Raw genomic sequence first — 13940 nt, 5'->3', positions numbered from 1 at the left:
CAGCACCAAGGCTCCATGGGTGTTAGAATCATTACAGTATAATCTAGATTATTGACTCTAGTGCAAGTGGGAGACTGAAGGAAATATGCCCTAGAGGCAATAATAAAGTTATTATTTATTTCCTTATATCATGATAAAAGTTTATTATTCATGCTAGAATTGTATTTACCGGAAACATAATACATGTGTGAATACATAGACAAACAGAGTGTCACTAGTATGCCTCTACTTGACTAGCTCGTTAATCAAAGATGGTTATGTTTCCTAACCATGGACAAAGAGTTGTTATTTGATTAACGGGATCACATCATTAGTTGAATGATCTGATTGACATGACCCATTCCATTAGCTTAGCACCCGATCGTTTAGTATGTTGCTATTGCTTTCTTCATGACTTATACATGTTCCTATGACTATGAGATTATGCAACTCCAGTTTGCCGGAGGAACACTTTGTGTGCTACCAAACGTCACAACGTAACTGGGTGATTATAAAGGAGCTCTACAGGTGTCTCCAAAGGTACATGTTGGGTTGGCGTATTTCGAGATTAGGATTTGTCACTCCGATTGTCGGAGAGGTATCTCTGGGCCCTCTCGGTAATGCACATCACTTAAGCCTTGCAAGCATTGCAACTAATGAGTTATTTAAGGGATAATGTATTACGGAACGAGTAAAGAGACTTGCTGGTAACGAGATTGAACTAGGTATGGGATACCGACGATCGAATCTCGGGCAAGTAACATACCGATGACAAAGGGAACAACGTATGTTGTTATGCGGTCTGACCGATAAAAGATCTTCGTAGAATATGTAGGAGCCAATATGAGCATCCAGGTTCCGCTATTGGTTATTGACCGGAGACGTGTCTCGGTCATGTCTACATTGTTCTCGAACCCGTAGGGTCCGCACGCTTAAGGTTACGATGACAGTTATATTATGAGTTTATGCATTTTGATGTACCGAAGGTTGTTCGGAGTCCCGGAAGTGATCACGGACATGACGAGGAGTCTCTAAATGGTCGAGACATAAATATTGATATATTGGAAGCCTATGTTTGGATATCGGAAGTGTTCCGGGTGAAATCGGGATTTTACCGGAGTACCGGGAGGTTACCGGAACCCCCCGGGAGGTATATGGGCCTTAGTGGGCCTTAGTGGAAGAGAGGAGAGGTGGCCAGAGATGGGCCGCGCGCCCCTCCCCCCCTTTGGTCTGAATAGGACAAGGAGAGGGGGCCGGCCCCCCTTCCTCCTCTCTCTCCTCTTTTCCCCCCTCCGCGAATCCTATTCCAACTAGGAAAGGGGGGGAGTCCTACTCCCGGAAGGAGTAGGACTCCTCCTGGCGCACCACCTCTTGGCCGGCCAGCCCCCCCTTTGAGCCTTTATATACGGAGGCACGGGGCACCCCTAGAGACACAAGTTGATCCACGTGATCATATTCTTAGCCGTGTGCGGTGCCCCCTTCCACTATAGTCCTCGATAATATTGTAGCGGTGCTTAGGCGAAGCCCTGCGACGGTAGTACATCAAGATCGTCACCACGCCGTCGTGCTAACGGAACTCTTCCCCGACAGTTTGCTGGATCGGTGTCCGGGGATCGTGATTGAGCTGAACGTGTGCTAGAACTCGGAGGTGCCGTAGTTTCGGTGCTTGATCGGTCGGGCCGTGGAGACGTACGACTACATCAACCAAGTTAACGCTTCCATTGTCGATCTACAAGGGTACGTAGATCACACTCTCCCCCTCTCGTTGCTATGCATCACCATGATCTTGCGTGTGCGTAGGAAATTTTTTGAAATTACTACGAAACCCAACAGTATTCTTGTTTAAAACAATATTTTGATGAAATGTAGAAGCTTTTTATACTTGTGCCTGCAAGAATTATAATACCTCCTGTGCGGCCGTTAATGTATATGTGTATATAATCTGAAAGATGGCAGTCGTCGGCTTCAGTCCCCACGCATATAATGCGGGGGTATTCGCAGAAGGCGCATTTTCACACTTGATCCAACGTCTTGGTCCATGAAGGAGGTGATAGCATAGCGAACTAGGCAATCGGACTATAATGCGTTATCACTTTCACTTAGCCATAGGAGTTTGACAGTGGGACTACTATATAGCCCCTGGTGGCGCCACGCTCGCCCGAACTCGGGGCGCGTGTGTGCCTAGCCGGGAAACGGCCCTTCGTTAATGCGGAGGAATCCTGAAGATTCCGATAGGTCATCGAGTGGTTGACCAGTCTCACGCTATATCATGACAGTCACTTTTCGGCTTTCTCTACTGAGGTGCTCGCCTGGCTGAACCGGGGCACAATCGCAGTAGTTCTCCTGGTGCCGCCTTAGCCGATAGAGCGGAACGTAAGGCAGCAAAACACTGGAGCCGGCAAACCCAACATTTGACCAAAGACATGATTCGGAGCTGATGCATATAAGGCCAAACTCGCGACACCGAACACTCCCTAAGGTATTCGGTCTTTATGAGAACGGGCTGAACAGTGCCCTTGGTAATAAGCCCCTGGTGTCTAGGTACGTGCAAAATTCTGACGTGGCCACATGCCAAGATGCCAGCCTCCTCCTCGGTTATACTAAGAATCCGGGGATGTGTATCAACAAGAGACAGTAAAAAAGGTTTACGCAGGGAATCTAAAAAGAATCCTTGGAACGGGTCCCTGCTGCACGTCTACGCCTGTGTCTCCGTTGTGCCGTGTCCTGGATGGGTGTAGCATGCTGTTCATCTGTAAAAGAGAGGAACTTAGTTAAAAAAAAGGTCGTGCGAAATGTATGTTATACTAAATAAACAAAGTATAATTCAAGATGGGTAAAATCGAGCCTTATTGTCGCTTGTTTTACATGCGCGGAGCCCCTAGTATAGGGGTATACGGCTATTAAGCCTTTATCAATTGTATGTTTACGCCGGACTCGTCTAGGCGTGTCCGTGGTCTTAACGACCTGTTAGGTGCTTTGGTTGGTGAAGCTGTTTTAGTGTGTGCCTGTCAAGGCAGCCGCACAGTCTTCCGCGCGTGAGGAGCACTCAATATTTACATTTAGTGACATGATGCCTCGTGGACCGGGCATCTTAAGCGTGAGAGACGCATAATGCGGTATTGTGTTAAAGTGGGGGAAAGCTTCGCGTCCCAGTAGTGCTTGATAGCCACTTTGAAACGGGGCGATGTGGAAGGTTAGCTTTTCGCTACGGAAGTTATCGGGGGAGCCGAACATAACTTCTAGTAGGAGGGAGCCCGTGCAATGGGCTTCTGGGCCTGGCGTTACTCCTTTAAAGGAGGTATTGCTATGGCTAATGGGTCCATCCCCATTTTGCGGACTGTGTCCTGATATAGTAGGTTTAAACCACTGCCGCCGTCCATCAGGACTCGTGTAAAGTGGAATCCGTCAATTATCGGATCTAACACCAAGGCAGCCCAGCCTGCGTGTCGGATACTTCCGGAGTAATCCTGATGGTCGAAGGTGATCGGTTTTGACAACCAGTGGCGAGACTCCTTTGTGATAGGCCACATGGCGCGTATCTCTGTGGGCGCCACTTCATTTCTCCCTATTGTCACGTGTAGTAAGTTTACTGTTTTGACTTCTTGTGGGAATTTCTTTTGTTCCCCAGTGCTTTGTTTGTGGGGTTCATCATCGTCCTCACTTGGTGTATCCAGCCCCTTGTGTTCGGCATTGAGTTTGCCAAATTGCTTGAAGACCCAACATTCTCTGTGGGAATGATTTGCAGGCTTCCCGGGGGTGCTGTGGGTTTGACATATCTTGTCCAGGATTTTGTTTAGATTAGACAGTTTGTCCCTGTTATTTTTGAGGGGCAGCTTTTGCTGACCCTGCTGAGAGCTTTTGAATCCGGCGTTGACCGCCGTGCTCTTCGGGCATGTTTCCCTTATTCTGGCGCTGGTCTTTGCTGCGTCATGGCTTCCCGTTTCCATCCCTGACTTCGGATGTACTTGGGTCGCTGGTGCTGCATCTTGCCAACTAGCTGTCCTCTCCCACGCAAAAGCGGGTCATGAGGCTTGTTAATGCAGCCATTTTTCTTGGCTTTTCTTGGCTGAGGTGTCTGGCGAGCCATTCATCTCGAATGCCGTGTTTGAAAGCTGCTAAGGCTTCGGCGTCCGGACAGTCGACTATCTGGTTCTTTTTAGTAAGAAATCTGTTCCAGAGCTTCTGGGCTGACTCTCTGGGTTGTTGAGTTATATGACTTAAGTAGTCTGCATCTAGTGGTCGGACATAGGTCCCTTGAAACACTACAAGAAATATGCCAACTTATGACCACCACTATTGGTCACTGAATGGTCACAAATTTCCATTTATGACCTTTTTGTGACCAAAAACATAAGGTCAAAAGCTGGGCGTCGTAAACTGACTATATCGACCTTTCTTCTGGAATGGTCGCAAACGTTTATGACCAAAATAAGTCCACTGTGGCGTTTTGGTCACTAGCAACCTCCCCAGGCCACGTAGGCATCCAGCGTGGCAAGCTGATGTGGCACAAGATTCAGCCCGGTCCAATTCAGTTTTCTACATGGGCCTAGCCCATTAATTCAGCCTTTCTATATTTTTTTTCCTGTTAATTTTTCGTTGACTTCATGGGCCAAGCCCAACATTGCAGCCTTTTTATTTTTGGGCCATGGCCTTTTTGTCTTAGCAGTCCCATTTTTTGTTTTTTATAAAATGGGTCCCCGTTTTGAGGTTCTGGTAACTGGGTCCTAGCTGTCAGGGTCATATTCTTCATTTTTTTTCAATTTAACATAAATAAATACCCAGTATGTCTGAGTCGCCGGACAAAACAATTCTACAAGTAACACTTCAAATATTATCAGCCAGATTCAATACAAAGCTCCTGCTGTACAAAATAAGCTCTAACATACACTTTGCAAGCTCTGCAAGTGTAATAACAGTATGCCAGTCACAGCTACAAGCTCCACAAGTTCAATAATGAGATACAGTATTTTACAAGCTCTACAAGTGTTATGTTCTTCAGCATGGAGCTCCTTCGACAGCTTTACTGGATGACATGTTACATGAATCAACAAAAAAGAATCAAAAAAACTGAAGCCAATATATTATGAGCAGACCTTTCAAAAAAGGGCAGTTATTAAGAATGCCAACACAAATTCAGCTAGTACCATGCTTTTTATTCTCCAGCTAGTTAAAATGAGATACTCATTCATACAAGAAAACAGAGACACAATATGAAAATTCATTGCACAAGTGCAGGCCATGCAAAATACTTCACTGCCACACATTGCACCTAAACTTCACAGAAGATATAATTATAAAATTCAGCTTGCTGCTACTGACATTGGAAAACTGCTGCGGGTTTGTTTTGATCACAGAAGATAGAACTGATAACATTAGTTTGCTGCAACTCTGTCGTAGATTTGTTTTAATCGCGGAAGATAGAATTGTTAAAATTCAATTTGCTCTACTGTCATTCAATAACTGCAACTGCAGCGAGACAAGTTCTCTTACCCAAAGAGCCGACGTGCATGGACTTGCGCATCAGATGACAGAGTCGTCGTACTATCATCAATACCAAATTCCCAAACTCAATATAAAAGAAGAGAAGTAACAGCCAACGAAAAAAGTATATGAAGACAAGGAGTGAGCATAAACAACAATTTTATTTACTTTTACTTGTTAGTTGAGGGGTGATGCACAAGGAGTCACAAGTATCTGAAAAACTGACACACGTGAGCTAGGAAGCAAGCATTGGATCAAAATTGGAAAGCGTATGTGACTACATACAACATCTGATTATATAAGCAACTGTACAACGCAGCTATGTGCTAATTGCAGGCCCCGTTTGGATGCAAAGTATTTTCAAAGCATTACTAGAATACCATAGATTTTGAAAAACTGTAGTTTTGAATACTTTGAGGCATTTGGCTATACCAAAAACTACGGTTTCATAAACAGTGGTATTGTTGTTACTGTGGTTCTCTTAGAGTATTAAAAAAAGTGGTCTAGACCTCTTTTTCTCAAACTGAGGAAAAGTCGCTCGTGTCATTGCTGGTTGACTACCGTGCATCTTGGTTCACAAGCATAACTAACCACATGTCAGTATGCTTTCAATGGCATGCACCACACTAATTAAAATAAGATACTGATTCCTATTCTTTGTAATTAGCTACTGCCGATCACGTCTGCAACTTCGTAGCTCAGCTGTCAGAAGACCATACAGCGTTGCATGCAGCCGGCCGGCACACACTGATTCGTGTAGCTCCGTAGGTTTAGTATAAGTTAGATTAAGTTGTGTGACTATCGATCAAAACTACAGTAAAACAACATGAGCCAAACGCATCGGTAGTTTTTCTAAAACTGAGAAAAATGTATTTTCTTTAAAACCGTAGTATTCATTGCCCACGCATTGCAATACCGAAGCTTTGAGATACTATGGTATTTTAAATACAGCGCTGCCAAACTAGGTTCAGCCGATGACTACACAGCAGCAACTACTTCAGACATTGGCTGGAGAAATGCTTATCTTTTTATTCTTCAACGACATAAAAAGAAATAACAACACAGCACCAACAACAGTAGACTCTCACCCAACTAATATACTAGAACTAGATCAACCAAGCATCAGTTTTAAAAAGCTCGGTTTAAGATACTTCAACGGCGTAAAATCTCAGTAGCATCTCCTTGTAACATCATATGCTCAGCTGACAAACGAGTCACATGCAACTCCTCTACATTATATTACACCAACACACAGAGCTGCATTCTAGATGAGGAACAAAAAAACGTTGATGGCATGCTAGGCATCGGTTTTAAAAAGCTCAATTTTAGATCATCAAAGACCGGAAAGGCCTCAGCGGTCTAAATGTTTCACATCCTCTGCCCAGCACAACATCATCATCGTCACGGAAATTCCCTAAACAGTCAGCTATCCACAAAAACATAGTGACCCACATCACCAACGAGCTACTGTGAGCATGCAAGGGCCATATACTATGCAGAGCTACTAAGCAAATGGGATTGGTAAGGAAGGGCAAAGAGAGGGAGGTGGCTACCTACTCCACAGGGGAACTTCCTGGTGGTGATGTTGAGCAGCATCCTGACGGGGCCATTGACCTTGAGCTGCTTCTCCTTGGCGCCTTTCACCAGATCCGAGGTCACTGTTCAACATACGCACGCACAAACGCATCAGAACGGAGACGCACAAGTCCAGCCAAATTACAAAAGAAAAAAGAACATCTATTGCGGTGGCGAGGCAGTAAATGAGGCAGGCAGAGCAGAGCACAGGACCTTCTGTGGCACGCCGTCATGGTCAGACTGGACGATGCCCTCCTCGTCGAGCTCGAGGTCGGACTCGACTATGCCCTCGTCGAGCTCGAGGTCGGACTCGACTATGCCCTCGTCGAGCTCGTTGGGCTCGGGGGTGGGGTCGCGCATGTCCTGGTCGTCCTCCTTGTCCTCCTCTTCATCGTCGATGTCGTCCTCCTTGTCCTCCTCTTCATCGTCGATGTCATCCATGGAGGTCGCCTGCGCTTCCAAATCCAACACAGTAAAATTAACCAAAAAACACATGGTCCTAGATAGTATAAAATTAACCTAAAACGAACTAATACACAGAATTAGTTCAGGAAAATGGATACAAGCGGACGAATCATCCTAACTAACCAGAAACAAAACATTATTTAGTCGCTAGGCGCTAAAGCGATAGATGTTAAACACTAACTGCCTTAATAAAAAAGAGCAATAGTAACAACCAGCAGGTACTAACGAACAGCTAGCACACCAACCATGCATCAACCGGAAACCAAATATGCATGCAATATGTATCATGATATGACGTACTTTGTAAGTTACTTGGACTTCCAGAACAGGAATCAAACATGAGAAATGTAACAACTGTTACAACAGAAATATTAGAACTAACTCCGTTGCCGGTGAATCCCTGATCTTCACTGCAGTGGCAAGATAAAACCACACAGAGTAATAAGCCTACACAGATTACATGATCTAGTGTACTAAGCTAAATCTACAAGGAGGGCATTTACAAGGACCAAATCATCACCGAAAACAGCACCAAACAGATCATGGTCCTTGATCTGTTTACAGAGGGGTCACCTTCTTGTCCTTGATCTCGCTGGACTGGATCCAGGTCTTGATCTGGTCCCAGTAGTGCTGCAACTTCTTGATCTCCTTCTTGAGGTCCGCCTCGAACTTCTCCTTCTGGTTCGCAATCTCGGTGTCGTAGACCTGCCCCAAAATCATGCAAAATCATGAGAATCTAGCATGGGGGTTGGGGAGAGGAAAGAAGGAGGCGCATGCGTGCGTGCCTTGTTCCAGATGTTGTCGAAGAGGACGACGCCCTCCTGGACCTTCTTGAGGACGTGGTCGATCTCGCCCTGCAGCTTCCAACTGGCGCCCATGGCATCCGGCGGTTGATCTCACGGCGCCAAACCTCCTCCTCCAGCTCGCTGCCAGCGCAGGCGAGCCTCACCCTCCAGCCCGTGTCGTCGGCCCTGCTACGACGGATGCTCACTACCTCCATCCCGAATCAGACCAGCCCGAGGAGGTCGAACCGCCGCGCGAACTCCTCGAGGAACTTGGTGTGGGTCGGCGGAGGAGCCCAGCTGGGTCGCGATCTGCGGCTTCGAGGAGCCCAGCTGCACGCCGGCCGCGGCCTCCGCCGCTTCCATCTCTCACCTTCTTCTCTCTTCTCCGGCGAGGTCGCCGATGGGCTGTGCGGGTGCGGGATCAGTCCGGCGTGTGGTCCGGGCGAGAGAGTGGATGGGGCGACGCGGATCCAGGTAGCGGGGAACAGGAGCCACTTGAGGGCGGGGAGGCATGGGTACTCAGGCTCCTCGTCGTCGATGCAGGGGTGGAGGCCGGCCATGGTGCGGGGGCGGGGGCGGTGGCAGCGGCATGGTGGGAGACAGAGGTGAGGCGGTGAGGGAAGGACGGTGGCGGCGAGAGTGTGCGTAGATGTGGGCAGCGCGAGGGGAAGGACGGTGGCGGCGGCGATGGGGATAAGGGAGCGGTAGCGGCGATTGGGAGAAGGGGGCTAGGGTTTCGTGTGTGGACGAGGATGAGAGGGATTCGGGAGGGGGTGACAGCGACGAGGGAGGTGTGGGCTGCCGTTGGATCCAGGCGCATCGGACGGTGCTTAATCCATGATCCGCGTGAGATGATTTTAGACCAATCAGAACGCAGTATCTCCTTTGATGATGTTAAGACCATTTTAATTGGTCATAATTGATTAAAAATAAGATTTTGAATCATCTCTGCTATTTGACGACCTAAGAAATTTGTAAAAATAAATAGAAATAAAAAACCTTCGCATTCTATCACCAAGTGTAACCTACTTTTCAGCAAAAATAAAAAACTTTGAATAATGTAAATATCATTAAAAAAAGTGTTCTAAGATATGAGTTTTTTGTAAGAGAATCATTTTTCGAGTGTCCAAAATGATATTTTTATAAAGAACCTAGCAAATATTTGTTGCAAATTTGGAGCACATCAATTTTATTACTCACAATCATAGCACATGTGGGCGGCGAGCGGCTTGAGTGTGCGCGGGCGACAGAGGATGAGGGGGGAGAATGAGGCCGGTTTGAACCCAAATGATTAAACTTATCGCCAAGGAAGTTTTGAGTTTTTGTGAAGGACCTACCACATATTTGTTGAAAAATTGAACCAATTCAATTTTTCAAAATACTAGGCCATATTTAATGCATAATTGACCAAATGGTTGGGTGTCAAAAGTTTTGATCCACCTCTCGTGAAAAGACTAATTTCTGCCGATTCAGCTAGAAGCGGGTCAAATTTGAACCGTGACTGCCTCATAGTTTGCTATTTATTTTTCCCAAAAATCATTTTTAGGTACAAAAGTATCTATTTAATCAGAGAAACAACAAAAGTTTTCAGGGATTCAACTAGGAACAACCATGCCCACCGTTTTGACCGCGTTTTCAAATGGGCATAGAAAATTCAAAAAAAAATCAAATAATTGGAGAACCTTCGCGTTGTGTCATTATATGTGACCAAGTTAGCAGGAAAAATAATAAACTTGTAATACGGCAATTCTTTCAAAAAAAGTGTTCTCAGAAATGAGCTATCATCTCTGAAGATTCATGGCTTTCAAGCCAAATGATCAATCTTATGGCCACATTCATGGCATAGTTTGTTCAAATGATCTCATATTGTGCACAAGGGTGCATATTGGAATGGCAAACAATGTTTCCTAAGGAAGTTTTCATTTTCGTTGGACGAAAAAACCATTTTCCATTTTTCGAGTGCCCGAAAGGAGGTTTTTTTGTGAAGGAACTACCAAATAATTGTTGCAAAATTGGACCAAATCATTTTTATAAAATACTAGGCTATATTTAATGCACAATTGACAAAATGGTTGGGTGTAAAAGTTTTTGATCCACCTCTCGTGAAAAAGACAAATTTCTGCCGATTCAGTTGGAAGTGGGTCAAATTTGAACTGCAGTTGCCTCATAGTTTGCTATTTATTTTTTCAAAAAATCATTTCTAGGTACATAAGTATCTATTTAATCAGAGAAACACCAAAAAACTTCCAAGATTCAACCACTAGCTAGGAACGGCCATTCCCGTCGTTTTGACTGCATTTTGAAACGGGCATAAAAAATTCAAAAAAATCAAAAACTTGGGAAACCTTCGCATTGTGTTATCATATGTGGCCAAGTTCCTAGGAAAAATAAAAAACTTATAATACGGCAATTATTTTAAAAAAGTGTTCTCAGAAACGAGCTATCATGTGTGCAGATCAATGGCTTTCAAGCCAAATGATCAATCTTATGGCCACATTCATGGCATAGTTTGTTCAAATGATCTCATATTGTGCACAAGGATGCATATTGGAATGGCAAACAATGTTTCCTAAGGAAGTTTTCATTTTCGTTGGACGAAAAAACCATTTTCCATTTTTCGAGTGCCCGAAAGGAGGTTTTTTGTGAAGGAACTACCAAATAATTGTTGCAAAATTGGACCAAATCATTTTTATAAAATACTAGGCCATATTTAATGCACAATTGACAAAATGGTTGGGTGTAAAATGTTTTGATCCACCTCTCGTGAAAAAGACAAATTTCCGCCGATTTAATTGGAAGCGGGTCAAATTTGAACTGCAGCTGCCTCATAGTTTGCTATTTATTTTTTCCAAAAATCATTTCTAGTTACATAAGGACCTATTTAATCATAAATACATAGTTTGGTGGCGATACGTCGAGGTTTGGGCGGTGGCCGAGGGCCCCGACTCTAGAGCGCGTAAACTCGCATGCCCGTCGCGTGGTCACCGCGTGACCGTGATGTTGCCATGTGTTCTGGGCGGCCTAGGCATGTCTAGTGGGTTGGGCACTCCCCAGGTTGGTGCTAGGAAGAAGATTACAACATAAGATTCTCACGAGGAGACCGATCGATACTCAAACATGAATTAGCAGCCAATTGTTTGATTAGCGGTATGGAAAATGCACATGGCCAATGGGCGTGAGTTTTGGCTGAGGATGATCATCTACTAAGGAGAATGTCTTCACAAATTTTGAGATCAAAAGGAGGAAGTACCACGCTGGACAAAAATATGAATGTTGAAGCTGGGCTCAAAATAATGAATGGAGTGAGCTGAAATTTTGTGGAGGATGGTTATTTGGGCATAGGAAAGCATTGTAGAAAATTGATACCATTTGGACATGCCAAAGTAGTACTTCCTTCACAATGCTCTTCTATGGACAGAAACTTGGGAAAACTAGTGAGAGAGATTTGATGAATGAAATGAGCTCAAAATTGGTGTAGGTAAGTTACTTAGGTATGGTCACACGCTGGTAAATTTTCAGATCATTTGGGTAAGCCTAGCTAGTACTTACTTCACAAAGCTTCTCTCGAGGTAGAAACTTTGGAAATTTCCCGAGAAATATTTACTAGGAAAATTGAGCTGAATATTATCATGTGGCAATGATTTGGGTATGGAAGAGTGCCCGAAAAGTTTGAGGGTAATAGGAGGGGTCTATATAACACTTGCTTTGCAACGTGCCAATTTGGCCATAAAATATAAATTGAACCTGGGCTCACATAGATGATTTGACTGAGCTGCAATTTGGAGGAGGGTGATAATTTGGGCATATGAAGGAACTGTATAAATTTCATGTCATTTAGAGATATAAAAAAGGTACTTCCTTCACAATGCTTCTTGGTGGATAAAAACTTTGGAAATTTGCCGAAGAAGATTTGCTAGGCAAATGGAGCTGAATTTTGTCATGCGGTAATGATTTGGATAGGAAAGAGTGCCCAAAAATTCCAAGGGCAATCAAGAATATATAAATAGCACTTCCTTCATAAAGTGTTGTTGTGAACAGAATAGGAAAATGAATATTGTTGAATTAGTTTTGAACTATGCAAGGAAGGATTTTTACATATTTGATGAAGATATGCCCCAAAGAATTTATGAGATTTTTTTGGGAATTTTGGGAATGATAGAAATATAGGTTGCTTCACAACCTAGGGCAAAAACTGCCACATGGACATGACACATAGGCAAAACTGATGAGATGGTACCTAGTCATCACAACCCACCACAATATACAAGGCTATGACCATCTATATTGGTCATTAACAACTAGAAATAAGGCAGCGGACTAGCACTGTTTGCTTTGTGACCATTTCGTGTAAGGAAATTACGACTTTTCTGACCAAAATGGTCGCAATGGTTTAGGGTTTGGAGCCCCCTGAACAGCTTTTGACCAATTGGTCTAAAATGGTCATAAATTTATGACTAATTCTTCGAGGGTCACTGACAGAAGGTCATAATTTGACATATTTCTTGTAGTGAAAATTTGCCCAAAAAACGTCCTCGAGCTCTTCCCAACTTCAGATGGTGTTTTTGAGAAGGCCTTTAAGTCAATGCCGGGTTGGCCCTTTGAGCTTGATGGGTAGGTATTTTATGGCATGGAGGTCGTCTCCTCTGGCCATGTGGATATGGAGGATATAGTCCTCAATCCAGACTCCAGGGTCTGTCGTTCCGTCGTATGCCTCTATGTTTACGGGTTTGAATCCCGCTGGAAATTCATGGTCCAGCACCTCATTGGTGCAACATAGGGGGTGTGTGGCACCCCTGTATTTGGGTGTGCCGTGGTGTTCGGATATTTGTTGCATTGCATTGCTTATTAGAGCTTGCTTTCTTGGCCCGTAGATAGATCTGGCTGGGCCATCTTTTTGATGCGAATCCTCGTGTGGATCGCGTGCTGGCTTGTGTGCGGCGCCGTTTGCCGCTCTATGTTGGCCATGAGGTCGTCTATCCGACCGGGTGGCTTCTTTGTTTTTTGATTGCGGGGGCTCTAAGGCCTCCTCATCAAATTCAGGCAGTAGCTTTCGCTTCGGGTAGCTCTTTGTGTGGCGACTGCCGCCATATTTGTCTACGGTGTTGAGTACTTTGCTCCATCAGTTTTGAGCTTCCGCTTCTGCTTTTTCAGGCTATGCGCAGTGGTGACGAGCCTTTTGTGGAGGTTCTTCTGCTCAAGGAACTTGTCCGGCGTGAGGTCGTCCGGACTGTTATCTTTGCCGGGGACGGGTTGTTCGGTTTGGTTATCCAAGTTGCCTTGTTCGGACGGTAGCTCGATGCCATGTTCATCGTCCGCCGGCTCGCCCTACTCTATGGCTGGGTCTGTATGACCGCTGTCTCTGTCGAGGCGGGGCTTGGAGCGGCGCTTACGTCGCCGCTTTGACTGCTTTTCGAAGGAACGATCCTTCGTTGCATCCTCCCGTTCCTCGTCGTCGTTTCCTTTGGGTGTGTCCACCATGTATACATCGTAGGATGAGGTGGCTATCCAGTGCCCTGTGGGTGCCGGTTCCTGTTCGTCTCCTATATCGTCGTCCATACCGTCGATGTCTTCAGAGTCGAAGTCAAGCATGTCGGTCAAATCATCGATAGTGGCTATGAAGTGGGTGGTGGGTGGGTGTCGGATTTCTTCATCGTC

General features: G+C 45.0%; 1 non-coding gene and 1 pseudogene across 1 annotated transcript; both read right to left on the bottom strand.

The window, feature by feature from the left end:
- Nucleotides 1–6576: 6576 nt before the first annotated feature.
- On the bottom strand, nucleotides 6577–6660 carry LOC125541808 (small nucleolar RNA SNORD36). Its single transcript, XR_007297662.2, has one exon. It is a non-coding gene; the product is annotated as a small nucleolar RNA SNORD36 (small nucleolar RNA).
- A 98-nt stretch (nucleotides 6661–6758) lies between these two features.
- Nucleotides 6759–6843, bottom strand: LOC125541811 (small nucleolar RNA SNORD36; annotated as a pseudogene).
- Nucleotides 6844–13940: the final 7097 nt, after the last annotated feature.

This window comes from Triticum urartu, chromosome 3A (assembly GCF_056163025.1).
Source record: "Triticum urartu cultivar PI428250 chromosome 3A, HENAU_Tu73, whole genome shotgun sequence".
Taxonomy (NCBI): domain Eukaryota; kingdom Viridiplantae; phylum Streptophyta; class Magnoliopsida; order Poales; family Poaceae; genus Triticum; species Triticum urartu.
This window is presented reverse-complemented; position numbering and strand designations above follow the sequence as displayed.